We start from the raw sequence: 13758 nt of genomic DNA, 5'->3' as shown, positions 1-13758 counted from the left end.
CACCTCTTCGGCTACATCATCTGTCACAACTTCAGACTTCACCTCTTCGGCCACATCATCAGTCACAACTTCAGACTTCACCTCTTCGGCTACATCATCAGTCACAACTTCAGACTTCACCTTTTCGGCTACATCATCTGTCACAACTTCAGACTTCACCTTTTCGGCTACTCCATCAGTCACAACTTCAGACTTCACCTCTTCGGCTACATCATCTGTCACAACTTCAGACTTCACCTCTTCGGCCACATCATCAGTCACAACTTCAGACTTCACCTCTTCGGCTACATCATCAGTCACAACTTCAGACTTCACCTTTTCGGCTACTCCATCAGTCACAACTTCAGACTTCACCTCTTCGGCTACATCATCAGTCACAACTTCAGACTTCACCTTTTTATTTTCTATTTTTTATCATCCATCATCCATCTCTCGACCGTTTGGCTTGAGCAATCTCTACCCCAGCTTCCCCACCCCATTCTGGAAAACTCATTTTCCTGAGGAGTGGAGGCTGGAGTGGACCTGTTCTCACCTGACGGGGTGGAGACCCTCACACTATCTCTTACCTCTCCCCTACCTTGGACCGTCGAGCGTCCCTCACTCACGTTTTCTCGCACTAGGACACTGATGCCACCAACATGCCGCCCGACATACGTCTAAAATCCCTCAAAACTGATTGTCTCCCTCCTTCCACGTTCGAACTCCTGTCCATCGTCTTTAAGACCACTGAGATCCGTCCTACTAGGGTCATTCAATTCCCCTCGAACAAATACCAGTTTAAGATTTGCTTGGGCAAAGATAGTGATTTAGATAGAATCCTATCTAAGCCTCTCCTTGATGAACTAGCTAAAAAAACTACCAAATCGTTCAGGACCGCTGCCCCCTTCAAGCTAGATGTACTATTATTGCCTACAATGTTGATGAATCTATCTTGTCCCTCAGCCCTTCGGAGATTGTTGAAGCCATCAATGGCGAAAACAATGACGTTAATGTCATCAACGTCTATAAACCGAATAACTCCAGATCAATAAAGATACAATGATCAAACCCGACCGAGGCCGATCGCCTGCTCTCCCGGGGAGTCCTGTTCCCCATGATCTCTGTGCCAGCAAAATCCCTGAAGAAAGATGAATATCTCGACGTACAACAATGTTTCAAATGTCTGAAATACGGACATGAGACTAAGAACTGTAAAGAACCCCACCAAACCTGTAGTCAATGCGCGGAAACTGGTCATGGTTTTCTTGAGTGCAAGGTTCAGGCAGCGAAGTGTGTCAACTGTAAAGGTAGACATGTTGCTGTATCTGGGCTGTGCCCACGTAAGAAGGAGCAACTCCGCGCAGTGCGTCAGGCACAAAAAACCAACTCATCTCCTTCCACAAACCCTCACCTCTACGCAACAGTTGCTGCTGCTCCTCCTCCCCTGAAATCCAAGCTTCTCCTATCCCAACCACTAATTCTTCAGACCTCCTCACCCTACAAGGTAGGATGCATGCGTGCTACCTAAAAGCGTTGTTCCTGAGCGGGGAAGATAAGTCGGAATTCATCAGAATTTTCAATTTGCTTCTTGCTCAAAACAACCTAACCAATGTAAGCACTCCACCTGAACTCCTCAGCTCCCCCGCCACCAACCATCCCTCCCCGACCCCTGTGTCGTCCACTACCCTGACCCCTAACGAAAACGTATCCCAGGAGACCCCCAGTAGCACTTCCAACTCTCCTCCAACTACTCAACCTGTCACCCTCACAACTTCCAATACCCCCTCCCGCACCCCTAACACAACTCCATCCACAACCCCCCCAACCCAACACCAGCAATCCTACTGTCTCTCCAAATACCGATTCCTCTCCCACTCCCACCGTCCCAACTTCCACCACCACGACAGTTCCCCCTAAACCTCCACTCACCAAACCCCCCCTCCCCTCTACCCCTCCCTCCGTCCCGCGCCTAACCCTCCCACAGGAGCCCCAGCACCTGACCTTGTCGACACACCAGACAACCCACCAACGGTCAACCTTGACCTTCAAATTGTCGACAATGACCCTTTCCCCTCCCCTCGCCCCTCTCCTGACTCCTCACCAGATATATCCCGACCCACGACTAGAAATATGATACAAGTGAGACTCGCAAACGGTATGTCAACGGCCTTCATCGACAACAGACACAAAAGGCCAGTAAATTTCACTAAGTCGTAAGATGCTAAAAATCTTACAATTTAACGTGCGCAGCTATCACAATGGCCGTCATCTGATTGCCACTCTCCTCGAAGAGAAACAACCCGATGTTGTGATACTTATCATCACATGTATCACCAACGGATACAAAATTAGACATTGCGGGTATACATCACGACAGTCTCCAGACAGTAGACACGAGGGAGTCGCCATTCTCATACGCAACACCATCGAACACGATTACCTCGCCATCTAATGGCAATTCGAATACTTTCTAGCAGTTAAGATAAATACAATACATTGCTTCATTATCTTCTGCACCACATACTCTCGACCCAACACTACCATTCCACTCTATGATCTCTACACAGTATTCAATCACACACATATCCCAGTCTACCTTCTACCTAACCTCAACGCCCAACACAGAACCTTCCACCACAGCAGAAACAATTCTCATGGTGATGACTTATTCGCTTTATACTCTTACAAACGTCTTAACTTCCTAGGTCCTTACCTCCACACCGTCTTCACTGGCCAAGGAGGAAAAGGCAGACCTGACCTTGTCTTCTTCAACAGCGCCAGTAATTATCTCCATAATTTCTTGTCTCCAGGACCATTGTGTGGTTCCGACCAAATCCCTATCTTTCTTCATCTCTCGTCTAACCCTATCCTCGTCCCATCACACTTACACTACCACTACAAAAGAGTAGACTGGGAGAGCTTTAAAGACACTCTCTCCAACTGCACTTACACGACAAACTACGAAAATCACCCAATAACACTAATAGACACAGAAATAGAACATATACATGAAACAATCACACAGGCAGCTGACGCCTCCATCCCAACATCTTCATTTACCTCAAGATACTCCTTCTTCCTCTCTCCCAAAACAACCAGACTCCTCTCGTGCTATCGTCGACGCTTTGAGCATAACAGACATCGTTTGGGCCTAGTTAGGTGGGACCTCACATCCCTACAAAACCACACACTCAACAGCCTTCTAGAAGACCACAATAGACACTGGAAATCTCTCATCACCACAACAGAACAACACCGAATTAAATCTCCTCAAGAGTTTTGGAGCAGAACCCGGAAACTCAAAGGAATACCAAAAACAGACTTTAATAGGCTCAATGACGACAACACTCTACACCATAACCCACAAGACATCGCGAACATTTGTCAAAAACACTGGGAAGGTATCTTTCACCCTCAACCCCCCCCCCAAACCCACCCCCCACCCCCCACCATCCCCACCCTTTTGCGTACCACCAATCGCTTTCACAAGACCACCTTCTCACAATTCCCATAAGATCGAGCGAGGTCAAATTCCTCCTTCTAAAATCGCTCAAAGTAGCCCCAGGTAATTCAGGCATTGGTTACCAGCTACTTACACATCTCCCTAACAACACTATTAGAGCCATCACTTTCCTCTTATACGTGGCACTAGCCTCTGGCTATTTTCTCGCGGCCTTCTAAACAGCAACAGCCACATTAATACCAAAACCCAACAAATCCAACAGAGATCCAGTGATCTACTGACCCATCAGCCTACTTGAGTCCATTGGGAAGACAATTGAAAGAATCTTAAACAACAGACTTAGACAGTACCTAACAAACAACAACTTACTCTTACCCAAGCAGTTTGGCTTTCGTAAACATCATACAAGACGAAGTCAACATAATTACAAACTACATAAAAAACAACACGCGGACATACAAAATGACTGCACTCATCACAAATGATGTTGAAAAAGCCTTTGACACCTTTTGGCACGATGGATTGAGGTACAAACTAAGCACCCACTTCCAACTCCCACGACCCACCATTGAACTTCTTTCTAACTATCTTAGCAACAGAATAACCCGAATCAAATACAGAAACACTTACTCAAACTACTTCTTCCTCAATGCCGGTGTACCTCAAGGCTCCGTGCTGGCCCCCACTCTTTACACACTCTACTCAAATGATCTTCCCAATCCTATACACCTGGACTCCATCACTCTCCAATATGCAGATGACGTTACTCAACTAATCAGAGCCGTAACCCTCACACACTTAACCAGCAGAACCCAACTGGAAATTGACCACGTTTCGCTTTGGAGTTGAAATGGAGGATTAAGTCAAATCCTGCCAAATCCAACATATCTTACTTTAATGTACGTCAGAGATACAACATAAGTAATGTCTACCTACACTCCCGTATACACCGTCATTTACCCATTCCCATCTCAAATACCAACACTCTCCTGGGCCTAAATTATGATGTAAACCTGAGAATGAACCGATATATTCAGTCTAGAGCGGCTATTGCGAGAGCGGAGCTCGCGAAATTGTATAGATTTAGAGAGGCGCAATTCAAAACCAAATTGCACCTCTACAAAGCATTAATACGACCACTTATCACTTATGCCCCTTCAGCTCTCGAACTCGGTGCCAAATCCAACATCCGTGCGCTCCAAATAATTCAGAATAAAGCTCTACGTTGGGTTTGTAACATCAAATGGCGCGAGTTCATTAGGAACACAGAACTTCATAGGAGAGCACGAATGCCTCCACTAAACATCTATTGGAGAAAATTGTCTGAAGGACAAGAAGAGTGATTTCAAATACATCGATTACTTCAACAATCTCCTGGGAATAGATCACCCAGATAACATGTTCAATATCCATCCTGAACAACATCTCTTGCTCTACCCCCCCTCCCCCCCCCCCCCCCCCCCCCCCCCTTCCTTGGAAAGGAGTTTTCTATCATCATTCATAAGTGACAGTATTCCCTGCAGAACTGGTAAAGGAGGGGTTCCCTTATTTACCGTTTTTCTTTAAGGCTTAGCTTAGCTCTTTAGCTTGGTGAAGCACTCTACCATTTCCTCCCTAAATTTTATTCGTGTTTATTTTCTGTGTTTACTCTTCTCTTTTTGTGTTTACAGGCAAGTGAGTGTTGACCTGTGTTTCTGGTGTTGCTGGACCACTGGTACATTTCACGAAGGCTGATTGGACACAATTGTGCGACTAATCGAGAGGTGATCGCAGGACAACTCAACCCAGCTTGGTACGTCCGGCTCGTCCCACTTTGGGGCGCTTGTCTGTTTGATCAGCTGCCTCGTATATTTTTTTAGAGAAAATGTAAGGTGTTACAAGTACCTTTTGTGTGGGGCGGTATGCCACCCCAGGATCTGGGGTCTAGCCCCAGCGGTATGGACTCCAGTAAGCCAACCACTAGTGGGTAGTGGTGGTGACCGACCCACGCTGGACATAAAGTCCAAAAATGCTGAATTTGTGATGATATATGCGACCGGTTCAACGCTTCCCTCAACCCTTCCTCATCAAGAAAGTGACTGACAGCCAGGCTGGTGCTGTTGAGATGGTAAGGAAACTGGCTAGTGGTGATTTTCTTGTTAAAGTTAAGTCATCAAATCAAGTGGCAGACTTACTAAAGCTGAAAAGAATTCATTTTTGCGATGTTGTGGCTTCCATTCCGGTGACCATGAACTCATGCAGAGGAGTAATCTTCTGTCCTGACGTCATGGGCATGAGTGAGGACGACATAGTAAATGAACTTGCAGACGAGGAAGTGATCGCTGCTCGACTTATCACAACACTTATTGACGGCCAGCCACGTACAACCCACCTGATCATTCTAACTTTCGGAGATCCACACCGATCTTCAAGGATATTGACCATTATGAGAAGAGATATTCCCCACACCGATCTTCAAGGATATTGACCATTACGAGAAGAGATATTCCCCACACCGATCTTCAGTGACATTGACCGTTGAATTACGAACACTGAAGGAGCGACCTTCACACTCACTGAGCTACTTCGCGCCACTAACTATAAGCAAATCGAAGTTAACAAATGTGCGCATGCGCCATCAGGCCGAGCATGCGCAAGAGGCAAAAGTGAATCTCAGTCTGAGCATGCGCAAAGGGGAAATCTTCTTATAAGCATGCGCTAAAAGAAAATTTTGGGCGAGCTTGTGCAAAAAGAGGATTTCATCCAGTATAAGTCTATGTAGAATCTGGCTTACACTTAAAACATATAATACAAAAACATTAATCCTAAGACTCGCACAAGACATCACACAAGAACAGTGCAAAATACAGTAACTGGTGAAGTAATACAGCAAGAAATCCTCTTCTGCGCAGACTTGGCCAAAATATCACTTTCGCGCATGCTCAGAGTAAGCTTCACCTCTAGCGCATGCTCAGAGTAACCTTCACTTCTAGCGCATCAGAGTAAGCTTCATCTTTAGAGTATGCTTACAGTAAGCTTCACTCCTAGAGTATGCTCAGAGTAAGCTTCACCTCTAGCGCATGCTCAGAGTAACCTTCACTTCTAGTGCATCAGAGTAAGCTTCATCTCTAGAGTATGCTTACAGTAAGCTTCACTCCTGGAGTATGCTCAGAGTAAGCTACACCTCTAGCGCATGCTCAAAGAAAGCTTCACCTCAAGGGCATGCTCAGAGTAAGCTTCACCCCAAACGCATGCTGAGAGTAACCTTTACCTCTTACGCATGCTTAGAGTAAGCTTCATCTCTAGTGCATGCTCTGAATAAGCCTCACCTCTTGCGCATATTCGGAGTAAGCTTCACCTCTTGCTCATGCTTAGAGTAAGCTTCACCTTTTGCGCATGCTTAGAGTAAGCTTCACCCCAGCGCTATCTCAGAGTAAGCTTCATCCCTAGCGGAATCTCAGTGTAAGCCTCACCTTTAGCGCAATCTCAGAGTAAGCTTCACCTCTTGCGCATGTTTAGATTAAGCTTCACCTCTAGCGCATGCTCAGAGCAAGCTTCACCTCTAGCGCATGTTTGAAGTAAACTTCACCCTAGCGCGTGCTCAGAGCAAGCTTTACCTCTTGCGCATGCTCAGAGTAAGCTTCACCTCAAGCACATGCTCAGAGTAAACTTCACCCTAGCGCATGTTCAGAGCAAGCTTTATCTCTTGCGCATGTTCAGAGTAAGCTTTACCTCTTGCGCATGCTCAGAGTAACTTTTACAAACAATAAAAATAACTGTGTATGTTAAACTGTTTGTTTTAATTGCTCGGTAGATCACCGGCACATATGTCCTGTACGTAATGATATGCGAGTATGCTGGAACAACAACAAAATTATGGCTGACAGAGAAATTCTGAAAACATTTGGCTTCATCGTCCAGCAAAAAAAATACATAAGAAACAAATGTTTTCTTCCATGGGACCAAATCCTTGTTGACCAGTGTTACCGGACTGTGGCTGACGCTTATGTCCAGACCGCTGCCTTCAGGTTGGTCATGTCTTGACCATTATTTTGACTAAATCATCTTAACACTGACTTTATGTTTACACTACACTGGAAGGCTTGAACACAAAGGGTCACTTGCAACATTTTCTGGCAGTGAAATACTCGTATCAACGCTTCCTTCAGTGAATGTTTTGAATTCCATGGTCTCCATCATCCCTTGTTTATTGTCATCATTAAGTGATCTGCCTCCGTACCTTCACACTCACATGACTACATAACTACATGACAAGTTCAGTCAACACGAACGTGATAATTAGTGGAAGGTCTTACACAAGTGATCTTTGTTAAAGACGAAGGATAAAATGACCCACAACTTGTCCTTCATGTTTCTCCTAAGGTTAAGATAAGGCAATATTCCTTTTACTCAACAATACGGCTTTACATAAAGCATCATCATGCTTGAGCCTTATTCAACTATGAGCATTATAAAAGGTTCAAACTGCTGATGGCTGATGATTCATTGATCATTGGGGAAAAATCTGATAACTTCTTATACGAGACCAGTGGCAAGCCGGCAAGACGGAGTTAATGATTTAACTTGACAACATCCACAAAGGTTTTGGTAACTCTCTAGTTTAACTTGGCACTTTCATGATCTGTCAAATTATTCATCATTAAACATGTTTGTCTCTTACGTGTATTACAGATATCAACCTGAAGCTTAGGGTAAGGAAATTATAATGCATAAAAGTAACTGACTTCTACAAAAGTATGTAGACAAGGAACATTGATTTATGTAAACAAGTTTCATATGACGTAGTCCTCTCATGATGAAGAAAACTTCCAGAGTAAAGGTTAAAGTTTGATGATTTGTGAGTCCCTCAAAACAAGATCAAAATATTTTGGTCAGACGTGAACCAGACCAAAAAGATCGTAAAGGGAAGTTTCAAGTTCGATGACCCGTGTGCACCGTAAAATCCAATTAAGAATCCAAAGAGATGCTGCAGTTTCACCACCTGGGGCCCCTCAAAAGCTGAACAAAATCGTGTGGCGTTCGTTTGAATGAAAGTTCCAAAGTGAAACTTTACTCTGATGTAGCCAACATGTGCTGAATAAAATCGTAATTTGTCCTCCAGAATAAAATTCGGAAAGTGAAGCATTATTTTTCATGATTCTTGGAGGCCATAAATGATAAATAATATAATCTGGCATCGGCCAAAATATAACCCAAAGTGAATCTTTAGCATGATGACCAGTGGACAACGCAGAAGATGAATATGAAAATGTGTCGTCGATAAAATATAATTTCCAAAGTGAAGCTTTATTTCCATAGCCCGCTGAGCCCAGAAAATCTGCAAAATATTGTATGGCATTGGTCAGAATAAAATTCGCAGAGTGAAGCTTTACTTTGATGACCTATACATCCCCCTAAAGATGAATAAAATCGTCTGGCTTCGACCGGAATAAAGTTCCCAAAGTGAAGCTTTACTATGAAGACCCATGTAGCCCACACAATTAGCCAGAGGAAAATTCTCATTGTGAAACTTTATTTTGACGAGCCACATATTCGCCCCACAAAAACCTATATAAAATCATCTAGCGTTAGTTAGCATGAATAAAAGTCTTAATGTGAAGCTTTGACGAGCCATATATGGGCCATGCAAGTTGACTATAATCGTCTGGCATTAGCTAGAACAAATGTCGTAAAGGAACACTTTAGTTTGGCGTCGATGCTTCATTCCACGACAATCTACTTCGACGAATTGGTTTACACACAATATGGCTCCCTGCCTCACACACACACACACACACACACACACACACACACACACACACAAGACAAAGGTGAAGCATATATACGTTCCTCACTGTTGCTAGTCGTGTGTGAGTCAGTGTGTGATAACTTACTTCACCACACATTACCTCCACTAACTCTGCTCACTCTCCACCAGTCGTGGATAGTCGTGTGTGAGTCAGTGTGTGATAACTTATTTCACCACACATTACCTTCACTAACTCTGCTCACTCTCCACCAGTCGTGGATAGTCGTGTGTGTGAGTCAGTGTGTGATAACTTACTTCACCACACATTACCTCCACTAACTCTGCTCACTCTCCACCAGTCGTGGAACACATCGTCTCTAACACAGGTCGTGGGCAGCTCACACCACGACGCACGACCTCCTTCCTCTATTTCGTGTACAGGGACGTGGTGTGTCATGAGGCAGCGACCAAACCTTTACTGGCCATCATCAGGCAGGAAACCTTCACTGTATGTAGTCACCATGATGTCTCGAACAAGACTACACCTCCACCATATTGATGACGCTGGTCATTATGAACATCTCGTAATAACATTAGGGTCAATACAACGCACACCTTTGATGGATCTTCTTTGAAACAAAATTATAGAAATAATATTTCTGTAAACAATCACGATATAAAGAAAATATATCTTTTAACATTCATACGTAAAGAAATACATAACTTCTACATAAACTATAGAAAATGTAACTATTCAGTCAAATTGCCTATAATCATCATGAAAATTGAATTATAATAAAGCTATGGTGATAGTTATACAACTTACTTAGGTCAGTAGTGGATCGGCAGGTGTCGTTCATCACGACCCTCCACACATCTGTCTGTCTATAACCGGCAGGTGTCGTTCATCACGACCCTCCACACATCTGTCTGTCTATAACCGGCAGGTGTTGTTCATCACGACCCTCCACACATCTGTCTGTCTATAACCGGCAGGTGTTGTTCATCACGACCCTCCACACATCTGTCTGTCTATAACCGGCAGGTGTCGTTCATCACGACCCTCCACACATCTGTCTGTCTATAACCGGCAGGTGTCGTTCATCACGACCCTCCACACATCTGTCTGTCTATAACTTCAACAACAAATCCTTCACGGTTCATCGTCATTGTGGCTGACGTGATATTTGGCTTCCACTCAGCGCTGCTTCTTGTGACGCACGACTCTGATCCCCCACACCATCAACAACTGAATGTTTACACTTGTCTGAACGTGTGTATGGACGTCAGCCACATCCACATCATTTCGGAATGTCGTCAGCCAATGTTCTCGTACTCACAAGTATGTCAACAGTTTACACAACTTTACACTCAGGTAACACTGGGGAAACTCGGGTTAAAACAATGGTACACACACACACACACACACACACACACTGGCCACGTGCAGCAGACGTCAGTGCTTTGGTAAAACTAATCTGAAGTTTGAAGGGAATGTATTAGTGAAGCGTAACTACCCCACATTACCAGTGATGATATAGAGGTGTCGAAAACCGCCACTAACTAGCGCCATCTTACCCATGATAGTAAACGAAAACGTGTATGGACGTGACGGTTAAGTTAGGGTAAACTTAACTAACTTGAAGGTGATACATGATAGATAATGTACATGATGAATGGTTAGGGTAAACTTAACTAACTTGAAGGTGATACATGATAGATAATGTACATGATGAATGGTTAGGGTAAACTTAACTAACTTGAAGGTGATACATGATACATAATGTACATGATGAATGGTTAGGGTAAACTTAACTAACTTGAAGGTGATACATGATAGATAATGTACATGATGAATGGTTAGGGTAAACTTAACTAACTTGAAGGTGATACATGATACATAATGTACATGATGAATGGTTAGGGTAAACTTAACTAACTTGAAGGTGATACATGATACATAATGTACATGATGAATGGTTAGGGTAAACTTAACTAACTTGAAGGTGATACATGATACATAATGTACATGATGAATGGTTAGGGTAAACTTAACTAACTTGAAGGTGATACATGATACATAATGTACATGATGAATGGTTAGGGTAAACTTAACTAACTTGGAGGTGATACATGATACATAATGTACATGATGAATGGTTAGGGTAAACTTAACTAACTTGAAGGTGATACATGATACATAATGTACATGATGAATGGTTAGGGTAAACTTAACTAACTTGAAGGTGATACATGATACATAATGTACATGATGAATGGTTAGGGTAAACTTAACTAACTTGAAGGTGATACATGATACATAATGTACATGATGAATGGTTAGGGTAAACTTAACTAACTTGAGGTGATACATGATAGATAATGTACATGATGAATGGTTAGGGTAAACTTAACTAACTTGAAGGTGATACATGATACATAATGTACATGATGAATGGTTAGGGTAAACTTAACTAACTTGAAGGTGATAATTCATAGAAAATGTGCTTCATGGTATTGTAACCAGTAGACTCCGTCTCCAGACGCGGAGGCCAGTCCACTCCGTCTCCAGACGCGGAGGCCAGTCCACTCTGTCTTCAGACGCGGAGGCCAGTCCACTCTGTCTTCAGACGCGGAGGCCAGTCCACTCCGTCTCCAGACGCGGAGGCCAGTCCACTCTGTCTTCAGACGCGGAGGCCAGTCCACTCTGTCGTCAGACGCGGAGGCCAGTCCACTCCGTCTCCAGACGCGGAGGCCAGTCCACTCTGTCTTCAGACGCGGAGGCCAGTCCACTCTGTCTTCAGACGCGGGGGCCAGTCCACTCTGTCTTCAGACGCGGAGGCCAGTCCACTCTGTCTTCAGACGAGGAGGCCAGTCCACTCTGTCTCCAGACGCGGAGGCCAGTCCTCTCTGTCTCCAGACATGATCTATATTTTCCAGTTTGGACTAAACATCTTCGCTACAGCAGAGTACAAGAGCTACACGTTATCTACATCACCTTCCTTCCCTCCCGCTTGTTGGTTGGCCTCTACGAGGTAGAGGAAGACCACTTGTGGCCTCAGCCTCCACACGTGTGCACGTGGTACACCTGCTGCTGCTCACACCTGGGGAAAGCTTGACCTCCCACTACGGTTCTCAGCCCATGTTGCATGTAACTTCATACGACGAGGCATATTGACGAACGCTTCAGCATCCCACCAAAAGTAGGTCACCCTGATCTAAAGTTCACGTCTCGGAAGCGCCACCATCACCAACATAACCTCCTCCACCACCACCACCGCCAACACCACCATCACCACCAACATAACCTCCTCCACCACCACCACCGCCAACACCACCATCACCCCCACCACCATCACCACCACCACCACCATCACCACCACCACCACCAACCCCACCATCACCACCATCACCCCCACCATCACCCCCACCATCACCCCCACCACAACCATCACCACCAACCCCACCACTACCACCATCACCACCACTACCACCCCCACCACCCCCACCACCACCATCACCACCACCCCCACCACCACCATCACCATCACCACCACCCTCACCATCACCCCCACCACCATCACCACCATCACCACCACCATCACCACCACCACCACCATCACCACCACCACCATCACCACCATCACCACCATCACCATCACCATCACCACCACCACCACCACCATCACCACCATCACCACCATCACCATCACCACCACCACCACCATCACCACCACCACCACCACCATCACCACCACCATCACCACCACCATCACCACCACCACCACCACCATCACCACCACTACCACCCCCACCACCCCCACCCCCCACCATCACCATCACCACCACCCTCACAATCACCCCCACCACCATCACCACCACCACCATCACCACCACCACCACCATCACCACCACCACCACCATCACCACCACTACCACCCCCACCACCCCCACCACCCCCACCACCCCCACCCCCACCATCACCATCACCACCACCCTCACAATCACCCCCACCACCATCACCACCACCACCATCACCATCACCACCACCATCACCACCATCACCACCACCACCATCACCACCACCACCATCACCATCACCACCACCATCACCACCACCATCACCACCACCATCACCACCACCAGCAGGAGCCAAGCCAGGTGTGGGTTGCATGATGAGTTATGGCCACTGGCCGCCCGCCGTGTTGCTGTGCCAACATGCGCCTCCTTAGCTCAGGGGCAGAGCACTGGTCTTGTAAACCAGGGGTCGTGAGTTCGATTCTCACAGGAGGCAACAATGTCTTTAGTGGCTGCTGTTGTGATAATTATTGATGAGTAGAAGTGGTAGTGCAGCTGGCAACATACTACCTCAAATATCGATATAACAAAATGAAATACAATAATGGCGGACCAGATGACCCACCCACCCACCCACCCACCCACCCGCGCTACCATCACAAATGTAAGGTTGAGTTGAGAGGAAGGAAATCAGGTCTTCTTCGTCTGTGTTACTCAATGAAGATCAGGCGGCCTTTGTAGATTTATTACAACAAAACGTGTACGTCCATCTGTAGTACTCTGGGCTATA

The 13758-nt window shown here is 45.5% G+C and overlaps 1 non-coding gene across 1 annotated transcript; it reads left to right on the top strand.

The window, feature by feature from the left end:
• The first annotated feature begins 13392 nt into the window (after window positions 1–13392).
• On the top strand, window positions 13393–13464 carry TRNAT-UGU (transfer RNA threonine (anticodon UGU)). The gene has a single exon. It is a non-coding gene; the product is annotated as a tRNA-Thr (tRNA).
• Window positions 13465–13758: the final 294 nt, after the last annotated feature.

This window comes from Panulirus ornatus, chromosome 42 (assembly GCF_036320965.1).
Source record: "Panulirus ornatus isolate Po-2019 chromosome 42, ASM3632096v1, whole genome shotgun sequence".
NCBI classification, from domain to species: domain Eukaryota; kingdom Metazoa; phylum Arthropoda; class Malacostraca; order Decapoda; family Palinuridae; genus Panulirus; species Panulirus ornatus.
This window is presented reverse-complemented; position numbering and strand designations above follow the sequence as displayed.